Below are 21,692 nucleotides of genomic sequence, written 5' to 3'. Positions count from 1 at the left end.
AGTTAGAGATTCAGCCCATGGTAATAGAATGGGGAAATGCTAATTGAAGTGGAATTGAAGTCGTGAACTTGACCACATTAATATGCCTCATAGAACAAACAAAAGGACCTCATTTGCCATATGAAACTAGAGTCTTCCCTTAGTGAACAAAAAAGTGAAGTCATCACCAGGGCAGTTGCTATATTTACAAGGAAACTTTAGTCCAGTAAAATTTCAAAACAATCTACTGTCCCCTTAGAAAAGCCAAGTCAGGCCATCCCAATGAAATAGCAACAAGACAAATCAATATGAAATTAAACACTTTACATGGAGGAAGATGATTTGAGGTGCAATGTAACAAGTCTCCTCTGGGGTACCCTAAAGAGAGAGAAACACCAGTAATCAGACACACAATATTTTAACAGCCTGTTCCAGAAACTAGAGCCCTGAAAACAAGACAGCGTCAGTACCACAGCAACGAGTCCTTACGACTGTAACAGGGGTGAAGCAGAGACCTGGCTGTGGCTCAGATGCCTTTGCCAGGTGCGCGCAAGGCCCTGGCTCGATCCTTAGCACCACAAGGAGGAAAGAACAAAGAAGGCAGCTCAGCTCGTGATAGGAAGAGTAAGGAGCTAGGCTATGGCAGTTTTAAAAATAATTTTCACAGGTGCTTAAGCCTAGAAATAAGGTGTTTAATTTTCATTTTGGTTATATGACCTTCATGGACGTCTTCTACTTCTAAGTCTTTGAAATTGATGGTTCTCCCAAAATGACTTAATATTTGAAAATTCAGTGTCCCTGGTTTCCTTAAAGCTGGATGACAATGTTTCCAAAGGCACTGAGCTCCTTTTCCTTAGATTATGTTAGAGGTGTTAGCTAGCATTGTGTTCCAAACTTAATGGAAAACTCAGCAAGGTCTAACCCAGCTGCTTCCACCTGTCTTAACCTTTCAACATAACAACTCCAGAAAAAAATTAATACTATCGCCTTCTAAATTGTCTGTCACTTTAAGAAAATTTAAGACACACCAGCTATTTGACTAATCTCAGAGCAGATCAGGGTGGGGGAGCTGAATGGCTTCATTTTTGTGAGTGCACACTCTGTTTTATACTCTGCTGCACAGGTCATACAGCAGGGTGGTCCTCGCACCTGTACTGCAGGAATTGCCCTGCCTAGTGGAGGGTGTGGAGGCGAGCAGAGGTTTGAAGAGGGTCTGAGGAGGGCTTAGCCTGTCCTTCTAGTTGTACAATTTTCATACAGTATTTAATTGTCAGCTCTTTTTATCTTCCCATTACACTGTTAACTTTCTGAAGCCTGAGGTTTCCTAATCCAGATTTCCCCAGCAAAGGGGATATTATAAGGGAAATTAAGCTTCAAAATAATGCTTATGGAAAGGTATAGCAATAATTTTTGGAGTTCTTATACTGTTCCAACACACATACGTGCACACGTGTGAGCACACACACACAAACACACACACACAATTTAAATTTCTCATGTATTAACTGTAAACATGGTGGCAGATGTGATTGCAACAGACAGTGTCTTGGTTACTGGTGCTCTTTCAAACTACGCCATTTTCTTCTCTGCAGTCCTGTTAACATCTCTTGAGCTTGTCTGCCATTTTATTTCCTGTGTACTTGAGGAACACTGGCTTCCCAGGCTGCATTTGTTTCTTCTAGTTGATTCGAACACTCCAGAAGGAGTAACCAGAATAAGGCACATGCACATTGTGTGAAGACAGCCCTCACTAAAGTTTTACACACAAAATTATGAGCACAGCTACTTAATTCTTTCTTTAATTAAAACTGGTACCGTTTTAGTAAATAAGGAAACATGTCACCAGCTAATTTGACATGATTTACGCTAAACTAATTCATGAAGACAGAAGTTAGATGGGACATATGTCCCCAAGGAAGATATCTGTGACATCCAACTACTGAAAAGAGCAGATAGTTTCAAATTTATTCCATTATATGACTAATTTGTTTTTAGAAAATTAAGTTTCTATTTGATTCTTATAAAATATAAAATAATCTCTTCCACCTTCCTTTTGGAATTGATCCACTCAGGTTCTGGCTAAAATGACTGCTATGCTTTTAAAAATATTTTTCTTTTATATATTCAATTTATATCCCAATCAGAGCCCCCTCTTTACTCTGCTTGTAAAGCTACCCTCTCTCTCTCTCTCTCTCTCTCTCTCTCTCTCTCTCTCTCTCTCTCTCTCTCTCTCTCTCTTCCCATATCCCCTCTACCCTACTCCCTAGAAAAGAGGAGATCCCCCAACCCACCCAGCACATCAAGCCACACCAATACTGAGTACATTCACTTCCACTGAGACCAGGCAAGGCAGCTCTGCCAGAGGGAAGTGACAGAAAAGCAGGCACCAGAGTCCATGTCAGAGACAGCCCCTACTCCCATTACTAGAGGATGCACTGAGGACTAAGCTGCCCAATGGCTACATATGGGTAGCGGGCCTAGGTGCAGTCCATGCATGGTCCCTGATAGCAGTGCTTTAAAAATAAAAAATGGGAAATTGTGTCTAAGCAGGAAAGGATATCACAACTTTCAACTTTCTTGGAGTTGAAAAACTAAAGCATTGCAAGAAGATCCTGTACGTATATTTGTGGTTACTAAGTATAGAAGGCTAGAGTATATACACTGTATATTTTTCCTAATCAGAACTAGATAATGATTCTTTTTTAGCAAACATGCTAGTTCTAGAAAATATTTCTTCAAGTTGTATATTTGCAAAGAATTACATGAAGATGACACTTGACTCCTGCACATCAATGTCACTAAAACAATCAGGAAAAGGGAAAATGACATGTACAAAGGGCTTATGAAAATTTAGATTCAGCAGAAGTGAAGTTAGTGTCTCAGGCCCATTGTTTACAAAAATTCAGCCCTCATAATCCCTGACAGTCCCGCTCACACCAACCCATTAAAATCACCAGTGTGGCCAGAAAGCAGCCAATATTTATATGGAACTCACTAAGATTACACTGTCCAGACTTGCAGAGAAGGAGGCTGCATGCTGTGTACTGGGGCAGTTGGATCGGCAGCCTGCAAACAGGCAGTTACATGTGCATTTAAGGGAGCCATTTCATCTGTCTGATAACCCCCACCATGCTAAAATTCTCCCTTCTGGATTAAATTTACATTTGCCCAAAGTTCAGTCTCTTTTCTTCTATCCCTCCATCCTATCACCTCGGTGCATGCCTGCCTTACAGCTGACTTTTATAATTAATACTTATAAACAATCAAGAGTGGTGTTTTCACACATAATTCAAATGACAGAATTATGATAACATCAGTGCAATTTAATGAATACTGTTTGTTAAGCACTTTCAATATTTGTATGTAGAGGTACATGCAATTAATCAGTCATTGACACTCTAAAAGGTAATTAGTTCAAAGTTCTCTATAGAAATCGTGGGTGGCAGAGCAGGGATTATAAATCAGGCCTTTGTTCTTTTACAAGGAAAGGTCTTGTCTCATCTACTCTCCACACATAACTTTGGATCTAGAAAACTAGATGGTTTGGAGATAGTTTTAAAGCTGAATTCCAAAACTGAGTAAAGAACAATTTTATTTCAAATGAAGAGTGAGTTAACACTCTACAATCTCCCTGACTGGTATAATATGAGTCTTTACGTTGCACTGTGATTGTGTGCTCAGTCTTGGCCTATACGTGAGATCTTTGTCTCACACTTTTCCAAATGTTCATTGTTTGTCCCATTGCTACCCTTGCTGTGTTCTTAGAGTCCATCTACTAGAGCACAGCCTCCTGTAAGAACGTCCATGCTAAGATTGTTACAGTTCCTGGGTAAGAAGGATAATTCACACTACTCAAAAAAGGAGAAACCAACAGGAGCTTAAGCATCCTTTTTGCTCTGACCACTCACACACCACTCTCTTTCTCTTGGTCAACAGAAAGTTCTTTTCATTGTAAGACTGTTCAGTTCTGGTCTTAAGAACGTGAGGAGATTCTGGTTGTACATTCTCACAGGTTTGTTTTACCAGGCGGGGAAAAGTCAGTTAAACCAGTATTAGAAAGATAACCATCATCCATTCTATTTCACTTGGGGTTCTTTGATTTCCACAGATACACAAAAGATGTAATAAATAAAAGTAAAAGAAGAACTGATTAGAGTTTGGTTAATGCAAGAGTGGAATGAGAGGAAGGGGCGTGGGTGAGAAGGAGTCTATTTAATATATATTGTACCCCTGTGTCATAAGGTGAAACAGTGTCAAAAATTAGAATGCAAATGTGAAATATGAAGGACTAAGCCATCTTATGCTCTCTAAAACATACCAGTCCTGAAGAAATGTTTATCAATGAGAATAATTTAGGTGGATGCCAGGACACAGAACTTAAATGAACAATAATAAACTTCGTCTAAGAATTTAAGAATTCAAAGAAGGCACGAAGTAATAGCTGAATGAAATTATGGAGAAAGAATTTAAGGAGAATAAATGCTCGAGCGACGCCTGAAGAAACACACACAGAAGGCTGGTGGAAATGAGGAGGAGAATCCGGGACTCAGGTTGAAATTGAGATGGAATTGAAAATCCAATAACTCAACTAGTAAACTCAAGTTAACTTGTTATAAATCAAGCACAATACAGAACAGCAGGACTGAAACATGAGGTGGAGAAGCTGAGCCACTGGCTCTCGACGTTCTTGCCGCTGCAACACTTTGATACGGTTCCTTGCGTTGTGGTGACCCCCCCCCCCCCCCCCCGAGCATAAAATTATTTTTGTTGTTACTTGATGACTGTAACTTTGCTACTGTTATGAATCATAACATAAATATCTGTGTTTTCTGGTGGCCTTGGGAGGCCACTGTAAAAGAGTCATTCTATCCCTAAAGGAATCATAATCTATACATTGAGAGTCACTGAGCTAGACCAGATAAGCAGGGACTATTATTTTAAAGCATAGGAAAGGAACACATGGGAAATGTAGGTCATCACGACGAGTACAAACCTCCAAATTACACACGAAGCTGAGGGAAAAGAATCCCAAGCCAATCACGGAGACCAGATCTTCAAGAAGAGTATTGAAGAAAACTCCCCAGCCAAGGAAAAGAATATCCACGCAGATACAAGAAGCACAGAGGACTCAAGTAGAAATATAGGTGGCTTCAATTGTCCAATCAAAATACACAGACTCACAGAATGGATCAAGAAACACAATCCATTTATCTGTTGTCTATAAGAAACATGTTTTAACTTGAAAGATAGGCACTGTCTTACAGTAAATGAGACAAGAAAGCAAGCAGGCATTGCTATCCTAATGTCTGACAAAATAGAATCCAATCTAAAATTAATAAGAAGAGGCAAATAGGAACACTCTATTATCAAGAAGTCATAACGATCCTAAAGATATGTATATCAAACTGTGAAGTACTCTGTTGCATTTTTTTAAAGTAGTACTTGATTTAGAGACAGATTAATATCAAATTAGTAATAGTAGGTGATTTCAACTCTCACTCTCTTCAAATGTCAGGACATATGAACAAAACCGAAACCAAACAAGAGAAACAATAGAATAAAATGGCAACATACCTCAAATGGATTTAACAGACATAAACAGACTATACAGAGAATATACATTCTATTCAGCAACACTTGGAAGCATTTCTACAATGGAAAATGTCCTGGGACACACAAAAAATCTTTGAAAATTCAAGAAGATTGGAATGATTCAGTGTATCCTTGTTACCACAGGACAATAAAACATAAAATTGACAGCAAACAAATCTCTAAGTGACATAGAAAGTCACTAACATTAAGCAATTCTTTACTGAATGACCAATGGGCAATAGAAGGAATTAAGAAAGAAAATTTTTAAAAATCATAAAAATATAAGCACAACACAATACAACAAAAAATTCAGTGACACACAGAAAGCAGTAGCAAGAGAGATTTATAGTTTTAAATGCCCACATTAAAATCATAAATACTACAAGTAAATGACTTAATGATGCAACTCAAAAATGTGGAAAAACAAGAGCAAACTAAATCCAAGACCAGTGAATACCAAAAAATAATAAAAAGCAGAGCAGAAATCAATAAAATAGAAACAAAGAAACAATACAAAAAAATCAATGAATCTAAGTGCTGGTTATAGAAGATGAACAAGATTGACACTTACAGATTCTTGGTGGAATTAATCAAAAGAAAGTAAGAGATTACCCAAGTTAGAAGATCAGAAATGAACATGGAAACACTACGACAGACAGTAAATAAATTCAGAGGACTGAAAGGGAATACATTAAAAACCTATACCCCAATAAGTTGGAAAACCTAAAAGAAATGGATAAATTTCAAAATTCAGCCAAGCCAGAAAAATTAAATGAAGACGTCAACAGCCTAGAAAGACCCATAACTAATGAGGAGATTGAATCAGGAATAAAAAGAATCCCAACAAAGACAAATTCTGGACTAGACAACTGTACCAAAGACATGCTCCAGACTTTCAACGAATATTCATGATCATTTTAAAAACTACTCAAAAAGAACAGGAACAAAAGAATCTCTCCTAACTCCTACAAAGCCAGCATCACAGTAATACTCAAACCATATAAAGACACAGAAATGAAACTATGGGACAGTACACTAATAAGCACAGATATAAACATGCTTGATAAAATGTTTGCAAACAGATTATGGACATACATAAAAAATTATACACCATGACCAAGTTGGTTTTATCATTGAAGTGTAGGGATGTGTCAGAAAATGGTTTTAACCAAATGAATCTATTTAAAGACAAAAACAAAAATCACATGAACATCTCAGCAAATTAAGAAAGGGCCTTGACAAAATCCAACAAAGCTTCATGATAAAACTCACAGAGAATGTAGTGATACAGGGATCATACTGCAGCGTAATAAAAGCTACATCTGAGAATCACACAGACAGCACCATCTAAAATGGAGAAACACTTTTAGCAGTTTTGATGTTAGGAACAAGACATGGTTGCCTACTACCTACTTCTTTTCAACACTGTGCTAAAAGTACTAGCTGGAACAATAAGACAAGATGAGAAAATTAAAGACATACATATAACAAAAGAAGAAATTACTCCTATTTGCGACTGATATGATAATATTCTTTAGTGATCCCCAAATTCTACCATGAAAACTCTAGCATATACAAATGTCCCGGGTTACAGAGTCAACTTGCAAATATATCAATATGCTTTTCATTCACTAACAAGAAACACATAGAGAAACAGATCATGTGCACACCCTGATTCCTAATACCTTTAAAGAAAGTAAAATATATAGAAATACACATAACCAAGGAGGTAACAGACAGCTTCAACAAAACCTGTAAAGAAAGAGGTAAAGAATATGCCATAAAATGGAAAGATATCTCACACTAATGGGTGGGTAGGACTAATATTATATAAATGACCAGTTTACCAAACGCTCTTTATAGATTTTATTTAATCCCAGCCCATATCCTTATTTCATTTTTCATATAAATAGAAAGAGACATGTATCCTAAAATTCATGTGGACCAATAAAAGACTCTGGGTGGCCAAAACAGTTCTGAACAGAAATACAAATGTTGGATGGATTAGCACTACAGATCTCAAGAAATATTACAAATCATAGTAATCAAAACAAAGCATGGTACTGGCACAAAAGCAGACATTTTGACCAATGGGAAAAAAATTGAAGACACCTATGCCAGTACATTTAACTGCAGTCATTTAATATCTGACAAAGATGAAAAAATATGCTGGAGAAAAAAATGTTTTAACAAATGGTGCTGGGAAAATTACTGTCTACATGTAGAAGAATTAAATTAGGCCCTTGCACACAAACTAACTCAAAACGGATCAGTGACCTAAATGTGAAACCTAAAGCATCAACAGCGCTGGAAGGAAACATGCACAACACCCTACACCCACATCACAGGTGTAAGGAGGAACGCAATGAGTAGGACTCTGTTTGCCCATGATTAAGGGTAACAAGTGACAAGTGTGATTTCATAAAACTAAAAAGCTCCTGCACAGTTAAAGAAACAACCAACCTGGTAAAGACAAAGTCCACAGATTTGGAGAAAATATTTGCCAACTATACTGCTATCAGCCCCCTAATAACCAGAATACATAAAGAACCCAGAAAACAAGAGCCAAATAAACAAAAATTGGATATTAAAGAGTGGGTTTGAAGCTGGGTTTGGTGGCACATGCCTCTAATCCCAGTACTCAGGGACGCAGAGGCAGAGGCAGAGGCAGAGTCCAAGGCCCGCCTGGTCTACAAAGTAAGTCCAGGGCAACCAAGGCTATATAGAGAAATCCTGTTTAAAAAAAAAAGTTTGAGTACTGAGGTTTGAGTTTTCAAAAATACAAAAAAATAAAATGGCTAAGAGGCATCTTTAAAAATTCTTTGTAAGTAGGAATGGCAGAAATACAAACAAAACTTTGAGATTTCATCTTACCTCATTTAGCATGGCAAAATGTCAAAAATCAGCAAAACACCTGACAGCAAGTGCAGGTGGAGGTGTGGGTAAATGAGGCACTCACTCATTGTTGGTGGGATTGCAAATTGCTGCAGTTGCTCTGAAAATCAGTGTAGTCTCCAAAAGCTAGCTATGGCCTCCCATATGAACCTGTTGTGGATATGAAAGAGAACTTACAACAACCACTTCACTAAGACAGCATAATCCCTAAATATATTCTAAATATTTGTCTTTGTACTTACAGACAAGTGGAGCCTTCACCTTTCATCAACAGAACTTCTATTGGCAAAAAGGAGAAACCATAACAACAACAACAATAACAAAAAGACAACTAGTCAAAATGTAGCCTTGTGGTGCTCAGTCCCATTGGGCACATCTATAATGCGAGCCCCAAATCTAAAGATCAGAGATCACCGAGGAAGAGGAGTCAAATGACTGGGAAAGTCAGAGGTTCAGGGAGGTCACAGTGAAGGTCTATATTCTATAAGTGTCAGCAACTATATATAGTAAAGTCTCACTAATGTGACATAATATGAACAAAGACAGCAATACACATATGAAAGTGGACAGGGAAAATCCATGAAGCTCCAAGCCCACACAAAGAACTACAGGTGACTAAGGAATCCTGATAGTGGAAAAGTAGTCTTCCCCAGGGAAGAGCACACACTTGGTTCTCCAGTACCAAATGGTCAGTCCTGAAAGTACACACGAAAGAAGTAACATTATAGAGACCAAATAGGTTGTACTTATGTACTTAGGAATATGTGCACTTTCGTATGTGTAAACTTATATTCATGTAACAACAATTAATGAAAAAAGAGCCTATGAATTAAAAGAAAGTGAGTAGGGGTGTATGAAAGGATTTGAAGAAAGGAAAACAGAAAGATTATGGCATTATATTATATCAAACAATTAAATAATAAATATTAAGTGAAAGGAATTACTGAGCCGCTTCATTTGATGGGATTAAAGACATTTCAAGAAAAATTTAATTTAAATAATAAAGAGCCATTAGTGTGGAAACTAAACCATAATAATACACTTGATTTGGGGAAACACACACACACACACACACACACACACACACACACACACGTATAAGATTTTCTTTAAAGTAATTGAATTATTTGGGGTTGTTAGTTCATTTGTTTGCTGTTGTTGAACCTCATGTTTTGAGACAGGGTGTAACGTAGCCCAGGATAGCCTTGAGCCACTTGTGTAGTTGAGGATGCCCTTCTACTCCTTAACCTCTTAAATGCTGGGATGACTAGTACGCCACACAAGCACGAGTGCAGAATCTGTGAGGTGAGATGACGCCCTGCATGCAGCAGCTTCACGTGAAACCATAAATACAACCACCAGGATCCTTCGAACCAACACCGACATGCCTGAGAGTATTTAACGTTTCTGGTTTCCCTCTCTGCCCGTTATACTCTCCTTCTGTTATGAAGGATGATACAACTGAATTTGACTACATATCATTTATTCTTTATGTATGATATAAAAGAACCCATATGACATATGTAATAATATATGGACCCTGATATTATATTAATAATTAATAAAAGTTTAGTTCAAATAAAGGTAATAATTATATGAATTAGTTCTATGTTCATTCATTCAAGTATGTATTCCATTTTACACTGGCTCTACGGCTTATAGTGTGTTCTAACTTCTAACTTGGACTGAAGTAAGAAAACCTGAGATGGGGTACACGCAAGTGTGATATGTGCACAGATAGATAAACCTAAGATCTGATGGACAGAGGCTATAAATAAATGATGGACGTGTCCAGAGAGGGCCAATATAGCAAAATGTCAATATTAAAATTTAGTCTACACTACTTTTCATGGAAGTCTGTGATCAAGAATTCATAATTGCAACCACAGTGTCCTCCTGTGGCCAGAAGGCATTTCTACAGACCACTGCTCTGCTTCTCTCATAGGATTTTAAACCGTTCTCATATACTTTTAAATGCTGTAAGTCACAGAGTGTCAGAGAAGTGACCCAGAATCTCTCTGCTTTCTCAGCATTTCTTCTAGCCTGCATTTTCCTTTGTGAGACTGGATGCTTAATGAGAATTACTAGAAAGAAGCTGTGTCTGCACAGACTGACTGACTGATTAAAGCTTCCGTACTGCAGAGAGATGGGAATGCTATGGTCCAGAGGCTAATTAACTTGTTTAGGATTAGCTCAGTCTCCCAAATTGCCAACCCTTGCACACCTCTGTATTTGAACTAATGTCCTGCGAATAATAGATAAAAATCTCCAACTCTATTAACTTAGCAGACCCACTGCCTTCCACCAACTCAAAAAGACAGCAATTTCATCAAATGGCACCTGAGTCCTACAGGAACGTCTTCTCTACCTTGCTGCAGCCACCTCTCTGACAACCCACCAATGTATTTTAAACTACCTTAATCTATGATGTTCTTTGTTAGGTAAAGCTATGAATCATGAAATTGAAGTCAATTCCATTGGAAGATGGGATTTGAGGTAACCTAAATCTGTGTTCCTGGGCCGTGGTCACCTAAAATCTCTCCGGAATAAACTGTCTCTAATTTCCTTTTAGATGAGAGCTGTGGCTTTTACTTGTCACCATAGTGGTTATGTCTGTCATACCTGCATTCAAGAGACAGAACAAGGGGACTGTGAGTCCCAAAACAGTTTAGGCTACAGAACAAGAACCAAAATTCGGGGTGGGGGTGGGGAATGATTTGAGGGGCAGTGTTAAGACAATTGATAGGAAAACACAGTCATTATAGTTTAGATCAACCGATCTCTGCTCCCTTCCCCTGTGAGTTTTGTGTGGTTTGCTGTCTCTGATGCGTTTTGATAGATTTCATTGTCCCTCACTTCTCTGGCATCTCTCCCTGTGTTCCTTGGTTTCTCAAGAGAGCCCCAGTGCCCTGGGCAGCTCATCCCCTGGCCCACAGTTCAGCCTCCATCCAACACCCAGTACAGACAGGTGAGATCTCAGCTCCTGCCTGCTTGGTGCCTCTAGTTAGATCCAGCAATGGTCAGCTGATCCCTGTCCCCTGTGTGCTCGGTCTCCCAGACCACAGCCCTAGTTGCATTTCTAGAGGCCAGCAACAATCAGGGACCATTATAGGTAAACCTGCTCCACGGTGATTCATTCTCTGGCCCACAGTTCAGCCTGCATTCCCTGAGGCCTGTAGATACCAGAGGCAACCAGATGGCTAAGGGCCAGCATGAGAACAAAAAGCAAGATCTAGGGCAATATGGCACTACCAGAACCCAGCTGTCATACTGCAGGAATCCGAGGATAACAACACAGCTGAATCATAAGAAAATGATCTTACTCTAATCTTATGAAGATGATAGAGACTTTTAAAGAAGAAAGCAATAAATCCCTTAAAGATATAAAGGGATGTTTTCCTTGGATATATATATATATAAAGATACAAACAAATAGGTAGAAGCCTTTAATGATAAAATGAATAAATCCCTTGAATAAATGAAGGAAAACACAATTAAACAGGTGAAGGAAATGAATAAAACTGGTCAAGACCTGAAAATGAGAGTAGAAACAATAAAGAAACACAGACTGAGGAAATCTTGGAGATGAAAAACCTAGGAGTGAGAAGAGAGCAGGAGCAATAAATGCAAGCATTAACCAATAAAATTCTAGAAGTGGAAGAAATAATTTCAGGTATAGAAGATACAATAGAAGAAATTGATACACTGGTCAAAGAAAATTAAATCTAAAAAGTTACTGTAACAAAACATCCAGGAAATCTTGAACACTGTGAAAAGACCTAACCTAAAAATAATACGAATAGAAGAAGGCAAAGTGTCCCAGATCCAAGGATCACAATATATTTTCAACATCAGCATAGAAGAAAAAAATTGCCAACCTAAAAAAAGATGCCTATAAACATACAAGAAGTATACAGAACACCAACTAGATTGGACCAGAAAAGAAAATCCTCCTGTCACATAATAATCAAAACACTAAATGTACAGAACAAAGAAATTGTTAAAAGCTGCAAATGAAAAAGGCCAAGTAACTTACAAAGGCAAACTTCTCAGAACTGTACCCAACTTCTCAATAGACTCTAAAAGAGAGAAGGACCCGGTTAGATGTCTTGCAGCCTCTAAGAGACCATAGATGCCAACATAAACTATGAAACTCAGCAAAACTCAATCACCATAGATGGCAAAAACCAAAATATTCCAAGGAAAAACCAATTTAAATAATATCTATCCACAAATCCAGCCCTAAAGAAAATACTAGAAGAAAACTCCAACCCAAAGAGGTTAACTACATCTAAGAAATCAGAGTAAATAAATAATTCCATACCAGCAAAAACAAAAAAGGGAAGCACACACAATCATACACACACATTGAAAACACCAGGAACTAGGAATTAAAGATCATTGTTCATTAATTACTCTCAACGTCAATGGAATCAATTCCCTAATTAAAAGACAAAATCTAAATAAATGGATGTGGAAATAGGACCTATCATTCTGCTGTATAAAAGAAACACACCTCAGCAACAAAGATAGATATTGCCTCAGAGAAAAGGATAGAAAAAGATTTTCCAAGCAAACATACCAAAGAAGCAAGCTGGAGTAGCCATTCTAATATCTAATAAAATAGCCTTTCAACAAAAATTAATGAAAAGAGATGGAGAAAGACATTTCATTCTCACCAAAGGAAAAATCTACCAAGATGATGTCTCAATTCTGAATTCTTACTATATGCACCACATTAGTAAAAGAAACATTACTAAAGCTTAAATCGCACATCAACCTCCACACATTAAGAGTCAGATACTTACACACCCTTCTCTCACCAATGGACAGGCTATCTAGACAGAAACTAAGCAGAGAAATAACAAATGAACCAACATCTTCAATCTCCAGACATTAATAGTGGGATACGTAAACACCCCTTTATCACCAATGGACAGGTTATCTAGACAGAAACTAAGCAGAGAAAAAACAAATGGACCAACATTATGACTCAAATAGACCTAACAGAGGGCTGGTCTGTAACAGCATTAATTGCAGTCTCAAAATAAAACCAGCATCAACTGCTGAATACAATGATTTTTACTTATGATATCTCAAAAAACTATATATGCATTTACTCAACAGTTTCTTACTACTTAGCATGTCTTCATCATTTAAGATGCTACATTCAGAATGAACTAAATATTTAATCACTGGTTTTTCCCCATCACTTTCTAGATTGTGAGTGATGACAACATGAAAGTATGTTTAGAAATGGCCAACACTGTGTAGAAAAATCTGTGGGAATTTAGTCATCTCGTGGTGGCTTTCTATTCTATGATCTATCCTCCTAATTTCAAGGATTAACTGATATTATATTAATGTTATAAAAATAATTTATAAGGTAGACATTTCAAAGAATGATCAATTTTAATTGTGTTTTTAATTTATAAACAATGTGTGTAACCACTGTTTAGCCTGAGTGTGTATTTCTCCACCACATGTATTTCTGGTGCTCATGGAAGACAGAAGACAGTGTCAGATCTATTGGGACTGGAATTGCAGATGGTTTTGAGCTCCCATGTCAGTGTGTATAAAGGAATTGGTCCTCTAAAAGAACAACCAGTGCTCTTAACTACTGCAGGGGGCTCTCTGGACACGACCATAATCATTTTATCCAAATTGATAAGTTTGGAGAAAGCAATAAAATGAAGTTATTCAAAACACAAGGGAGACTTAGTCAAGCATTGTGATGTACAACTGTAACCCTAAGACTTAGTCAGACATTGTGATGTACAACTGTAATCTTAGCATTGTGGAGGGCCAGATCTCCAATTTAAACCACACAGTTATATCATGTGTAGAGGAGTCAGGGTACTTATGTTATACCCAACCTTGTTACAACAGAAAATAAAGTTTTAGCAACAACTTGTATTTGTTTCATATTTATCTTGCAGAAGTAAAAAAAAAAAAAAAATAGAAGATATATAATTTTACAACATCCTTATATCTGCAAATCATTTTAAGGTAGAGCTATAAATGATTGTAATGGTTACCTAATTTCAAAATGTTGGTTTGGTTTATATTTCAAATCTTATGACCTAGAGGGTCTTGGAACCCTACAAGGAGACCATCAAGGCTGGTGGATGTGGACCCAGGGGACCTGAACAATCTTTTCTACCAACCAAGGACAATGCATGCAGTAAACTTAGACCCCCTACTCAGATCTAGCCAATGGACAGTGCATTCCCCACAGTTATGTGGAGAGTAGGGACTGACTGACATGAACTCTGGTGCCCCATATTTGATTACTTTCACTTGGTGGGGAGGCCTGGTGGCACTCAGAGAAGGAATAAGCAGGCTACCAGGATGAGACCTGATAGGCTGTGATCATATGGTGGGGGAGGAGGTCCCCTTCTGTCACAGGCCTAGGGGAGGGGAATTGGGTGAAAGAGGGAGGGAGGGGAACAGGAAGATACAAGTGAGGGGATAACAATCGGGATAAAATCTGAATAAATTATTTAAATAAAAAAATCTCTTGCCCATTGTCCATAAAAGTAAAGACTATCTTAGTTATTTTAGAATTTTCAAACACATTAGCCATGTCAAATACACACACACACACACACACACACACACACACACACACACACACATATATATATATATATAATCATTTTCTTTTAATTTTCAGACAGATTCTAAACTAAAATTTAGCCTTTTCTACTTTAAGACTGGACACTATCTAAACATATCAGAAATTTAGGTGCTAAGGACACAGGTCTTAAATGAAGGGACTCAGTTTCAGTTAGTTATTTTCATAAAGTTGTTTTCTCTGTCCTGTCTCGGAACAAACTATACTTCAAAGCAGAACTGATTGATTAGAAGATCACAAAATTAATTAAATAAATCTCATAATCCTTGCCAATAAAGTGATGAAACTATCCAGTGGGCAGCATGGTCTAGTTTTGTTTTTGTCACTAAAAGACTGAGAAATGTTCGTATTCTGACCTAATCTGGGCCATTTTTCTAGTTAGATAAATATGTCCTAAGTATCTACAGACACATGGATGATGTTGCCATGGAAACGCAACTCCAGCTTCAACAGCTTCCTGTTTCCTGCGAAGAGCTGTAGATCCTGGGAGAGCCTGCATTCTTTTTCACATCAAAAGCAATAAAAACACAAGCCTAGTCTGATATTTAGTTTGAGATTTCATGTGTAATTGACAAAGTTTAGAAGAACTTCCATTACACTATAGGACCTTCCTTCTTGGATTTTCATACATAAAGTGGAAGTTGCTACTTGACATGGTCATTGTAAGAAATAAAGACACATTTTTTTTTAATCCCTGAAAACAAATGGGTCCTTTGCTACTTTTACTGTTGTCAGTGAATTTTCCCATTTCAGTTATGTAGAAGGCTTACAGGAGTGAAAGAATATTTTAGATGTTTATCACACTTAGGGTAATAAATTGTGATCACATTCAGTACCTAATTAAAACAAAACAAAAAAACTTCAACAAACGCCAACTAAAATTACAAAGCAGCCAGGCCAGCAGAGAGGAGGGAGATTCCTCCCATTCACAAGGATTCTGAACTTAGCAATTCCAGAAACAACAATGTAAAGTACCTCATCGTCAACACTTTTATTTATTTGAGCTCAAATATCATTTGAGAGAAGTCTAAATACTTTATTTTAGACAGGCTAAAATTGGCTCTCTTAAGTGCCAAAATTGTACAAAGCTGGTTCCCAGCGACTGAGCAGGAGACTGCTAAGCAGCCACCCTGGTAAGAGCCAGCGAGAGGCTCAGAGCCTGGGGCTCCATCCACTCCCTCAGTAGTCGCAGCCCCAACTCTCCAGCAGCTGGTGGTTTTTCTGGGTGCAGGTTGTTGTGAATGCAAAGCGACAGCAGTGTGTTTCCTGTCACATTTGAATGAACAGCTACGTGACAGGGAGACTTTTCCTGTCAACACAATGACAGTGTCAGCGTGAGAGCCCAACTTATGTGTTATTTTCCCCTGGAGGAAAATTGTTATCTAATAAGGGAAGACTTCATTCAGCTTGTATTTACACATCTGCCGCTGACAGCACTGAGATCCCTGGCAATTGACAGGAGAGACATATTCTTGCTCTCATGGCGCTTTCACTCCCGAGGAGGAATCAGGAAGAAAGGCAGGAAGAAATAAGATTATTTCAATGAGTGAAGTGTGCTGGGGAGAAAGAAAGATTTGAGTAGGACAAAGCAGCACAACAACACAGCCTGGTGAGTCAGGTTTCTAATGACGACAAGGAAGCCAAGATGGCATTGAAGGGTGACACAAGGCTTCTTTGTAGGTGAGGAGCGCAGGCGCATCCCACATATTTGAGGGTTACAGGATGTTCATGTTCCAAGAGTAGGCCCTGCTGTTCCTGCCTATCTTATGTGCCACGTGCAGAGGCAAAAGAAACAGACCCTGGATGATCAGTAGCTGCTGACAAATTCTAAGGAATGCTTTCTACTAAGGAAGCATAACTCGTAGAGCAGAGACTGAGGGGATGTCCAACCAATTCCTGGCCCAACACAAGACACACCTCATGGGAGAGAGCCAACCCCTGACACTATTAAAGTCACTCTGCTATGTTTGCAAACATGAACCTAGCAGAGTTTTCCTCTGAGAGGCCCCACCAAGGAGCGGTTTGAAACAGATGTTGAGATTCACACACAAACATTGGGCGAAGCGTAGGGAGTCTACTGGAGAAGTAGCGGGGGGTAGGACCTAGGGGTGACAAGAGCTCCAAAAGAAGACCAACAGAGCCAACTATCCAAGGCCAGGAGGGGTCTGTGGAGAGCGAAGCACTAACCAAGGACCATGAATATCCTGGACCCAGGACCCCTACACAAAGATGGGCAGCTCAGGCTTCATGTGGGTCCACTAGTAAGAGAAGTGGGGTCTGTCTCTGTCATGGACTCTGTTGCCTGCTTTTCAAACACTTCCCCCTGGTGGGACTGCCTTGCCAGCTCACAGGGGAAGAGGATGCGTTCATTCCTGATGTGACTTGATAAGTTGGGGTGGGGGTGAGGGGGCTCCCCTCTTCAGAGGAATAGGGAAGAAGAAATGGGGAAGAGAAGGAAATGCAAAGAGAGAAGGGAGGGGGCTACAACTGGCATGTAAAGTGAATAAATAAATAAGTTCATAAAACAAGAAAGCTTAACTGTAAAGATTTTTAATTAGATTTAGTTCTCAGTTCTATATTATGTTTTCTCTTTTATAATTTTATTTTATTCTTTTATTTTTTTACATATACTCTTATATTATTACACATACATACAATAAACTACCTACAGCAAGAAGAACCATGAAACAATCAGGAATTATATAAATGTTACCTTCTTAGTGTTTTGGCTATTTGTATTTGGCATCCTTGAAGAAAACATCTTTCCTATCTTGGTGTGCCTAAAATTCTGAATGTAGATCAATATCTATCATATCTCATCATTATTAACTTAAAACATCTATCTAGACCTAAAAACACCTTAACCCAAAACAACTAAGCTTAATTGTAAAACTAAACTATCTGGACTTCAACCCCATCAGAGACTTGAGAAGGAATAAATTTAATTACCTGAGTATGCTGGGAGTGCAGGTTAGCAGCTTCCCAAATGAGAAGATGACAGACAGTTTGCTGCCTGAACAGTCACCCAAAACTCTCTACAACATTGGAGCACAGTCTGCAACCTTCTGGCCCAATATCTCTGACAGACATATTTGTGAGGCAGGAACTATTGAGGACTTGCTTACCCTGTCTTGGCAGAGTTTGATAGGCTGAAGTCAGATGTTAGGGGAGGAGGGCTCCGCTCTCTGAGGACTAGGGGAGGGAGGGAGAGGACATGAGGGAGGGAGGGGGGATCAGGAGGGGATGAGGGAGGGGATACAATCGGGATATGAAGTCTTCTTTATGACCACCTTTCTTGAATAAAACACACACATTCTTCCTAGTTTAAAGTTTTGTCTTCTACTCTACTCAGTTCCATTTCAAACCTCTCAGATATTGAAAATTGGTCCCAGCAGATGTGAAGAAATGCTATCAAGTAAACTCAGCTTGACTTTATTTTCTTGGTGCTTCCACTTTGGGCCGGCCATGACAGGCCTGTTAAATTTGCCAGTAGGTGCAAAGACCTTCTCTAAGCTCCTGGTACACTTAGCTTATGAGTAACTTCCAAGTGCCCTGTGATTCATCTGCCATTTTCCACATGTCTATTTTAGACTTTCCAACAGGAAAAAATTTCTAAAATATGGTGTACTATAGCAGTGTCTTTCGCAAATGGCTTATGCCTTCTAGGCCCCTGTGCCACAAAGGAAAAATCTCAGGCCCCCTTCCTGTAAAAGTCCTGTAACCAGCCTGACATGGATGAAGATAATTTTCCCTTTTATTGAAAATGGACTTTTAAAAACCACATAAAGTACCTTGATAACAATTTTCCCTCCCTCTATTCCTCCAGGTTCCTCCCTATCCCCCCATATCTAGATCCACGCAGTTTCTCCTCTCTTTAGAAAACAGGCTACAGACATCAACATGGCCTCCATGGTCCGTGTTGCCACTAGAAACAATGTAGAAGTCTGGGTTCCTTGCTGCTGCCAGCTGCTGTGGGCAAGGAAGTCTCTTTTACAGAAGTAGTGATGACTGCAGACTCGTAGACAAGAGTGAGACAAATTGAAGGCTTCTGTGACAACCTTCCCCTCCCCCACAAAATGGTGGAAACAGTCAAGGCAACAAGCTATTAAAATGAATCCTTTAAAACTGTGATAACCTATGGCAGGGTAGATTCCTGGGAGGATATGGGGGTGACTCTAGCTGAGACTCCTAGTAACAGGCATCATGGAGACTGAAGAAGGCACCTTCTAAAGAGACAGGACTCCTAGTGGAGGAGCCTAGCATAGCTGCCCTCTGAGAGGCTCCACCCAGCAGCTGTTTGAAACAGATGCTGTGAATCACAACCAACCACTGGGCGGAACTCAGGGAGGAAGAATAGAAGAACCCAGAGCTATGGGAGTTTCACAAGAAGACGACCTGAGCCTACTAACCAGGGCCCAAGGGAACTTGTGGAAACTGAAGGACCAACCAATGACCATGCATGGGCTGGACCTAGACCCCCTACCAGATGGGATGGGCAGCTTGGTCCTCATGTGAGTCCTCTAGCAAGGGGAGCCAGGGACTATTTCTAACATGGCTTCTGTTGCCTGCTCCTCCATCATGTGCCCTTGGCGGGGCTGCCTCACCAAACCACAGGGGGAAGGATGTGCTCAGCCTGGTGCGACTTGATGTGTTGGCATGGGTTGAGGGACGGGTACCCTTTTCTGAGGAGTAGAAAGCTTTCTCTTTTTTTCTACTTTTTATTTCTCTATATATTTTTATATGAGCCCTTTATTGGACACATGTGTGCTTAAATATATATATATATATATATATATATATATATATATATATATATATATATATATATATATATATATATATATATATCTGTGTCCTGTACTTAAACCCTAACTTTCCCTTAGGACTCTGAAATCGGAGTTGGCCTGGAATCTCTGAATCTCTGCTCTTCCCAATGAGATCACACTAAACAATTTTTTCCTGATTTTCGCTGTTATTTTTGGTGTGTGTGTTTTGAGGGCAGGTGTTCACTTAACACAAATAGCTCAACTTTGCTCAACTTTACATGGGCTGTGACCACAAACCCTGTAACAATCTGCCCACCACAACAGCTTCACGGAGACACTGTTTGTCAAGAGACCTCTCGCTCAGTCCAGAGGCTGGTAGCATTGGGAGCCGGCAACTAAACTCTACTGAGCTACATTTTGAAAAATTTGAGAGGGAGCAAAAAACTTTGTCCTGTCAGCTTGATACTTCAGACACACTGAAGAGCCTTTGTTTCCACAGCACATGGTTGGGCCCAGGAGACAAGCAGACTTTCTGATCAGAGGGCAGAAATTCAAGATGTCTTCTTGAAGGTTCAGGTTTAAGCATAGCTCATTACTTGTAAAAACTACTTGTCAACAAGTCAAAAGATGAGAATTTAAAGCATATGTCATTGTCTTGTCTTGCCTTGCCACACAACAAAATATTTTCGCAACTTTTTCTTTAGTCTTTTTAATTAGAAAAAACAGTGCTACTTTGATTCCCAGGGGCTAGTTTACACTCTTCAGTTGCTATCACTTGTGTGTGCATGTTTGTGTGTGAGTTTGTGTGAAACAAAGTAGTGTCTTAAGGGCCATGGATGCGAGCATGGATATAATAGATGAACTGTGATGAGAGGTCGGAAACTTGGAAGTAATCATGTAGAATGAGGGAAATGTTTGCTGACTCTATGTAAGACCTGAAATTCCACACTTAGTGATTTAAAACAAAAGAGTCTGGAATAGTCAGAAACTCACATCGACTTTCTTTGTTACCCATTTGTTTCTAGATGATCTTGCCTCCTTTACTCTGTGAAGGTCTTACAGATCTGATCTAAGGCAAGCTACCCCATGGCCTGCGGCCCAGAGAGGAGACATAACCAAGTCTTCACAGGCAAGTGCATGACTTAGGATTTTTGCTGGAGCATTTGTTTTTTCAGTGGTGGTTATTGGCCCAGGTATCACATTTCCTAAACACACATCCTACCATGGAGCTACACGGCAAGCTAAGTCAGAGTTTTCCAAGGGCTGCCTGCCATGAATACTCCCTTTGGAATTATAAAGTCATGACGAAGACACTCCATAATTTTTTGCATATATCTGAATATTTTTAGCAATTTATAAGATATGACTTTGAACTCCACTAATGAGCAATGCAGTGTCCATGTCTGTGTAGACAAGTAACTTTTGGCTTCTTGGACTTCATAGTGGGACTGTGGCAACTGATGCTTCTCTTCAGCTGGCTGACACTGATGGAAAGATCAGTATAGTAATGTTTGGGTGATTCTGTTCCCTAAAGAACCCAGATGTGAAATAATTTCCTTAAATGTGTATATTCTTTACAAGAAGTAACAATATTTCTACATTTTAGTTAAGGAACAATGTTCACACTTTTGATTATGCTAAATATTATTTTATTATTATTTACGTATTTGATAAAATTATTTTTTTTTCTTTTAGCAAATATTGAAAAAAAAAAAACAAAAAACAAAAACAAAAAACCAAGGTCTTGTGCATGCTAGTTAATTTTCTACCAATGTTATGCTGATAGACCTTATAGCTGTTTTAATATATACTGTTCCTTGATA

Source organism: Acomys russatus, chromosome 20 (assembly GCF_903995435.1).
Source record: "Acomys russatus chromosome 20, mAcoRus1.1, whole genome shotgun sequence".
NCBI lineage: Eukaryota > Metazoa > Chordata > Mammalia > Rodentia > Muridae > Acomys > Acomys russatus.
Note: the sequence above shows the minus strand (reverse complement) of the source record.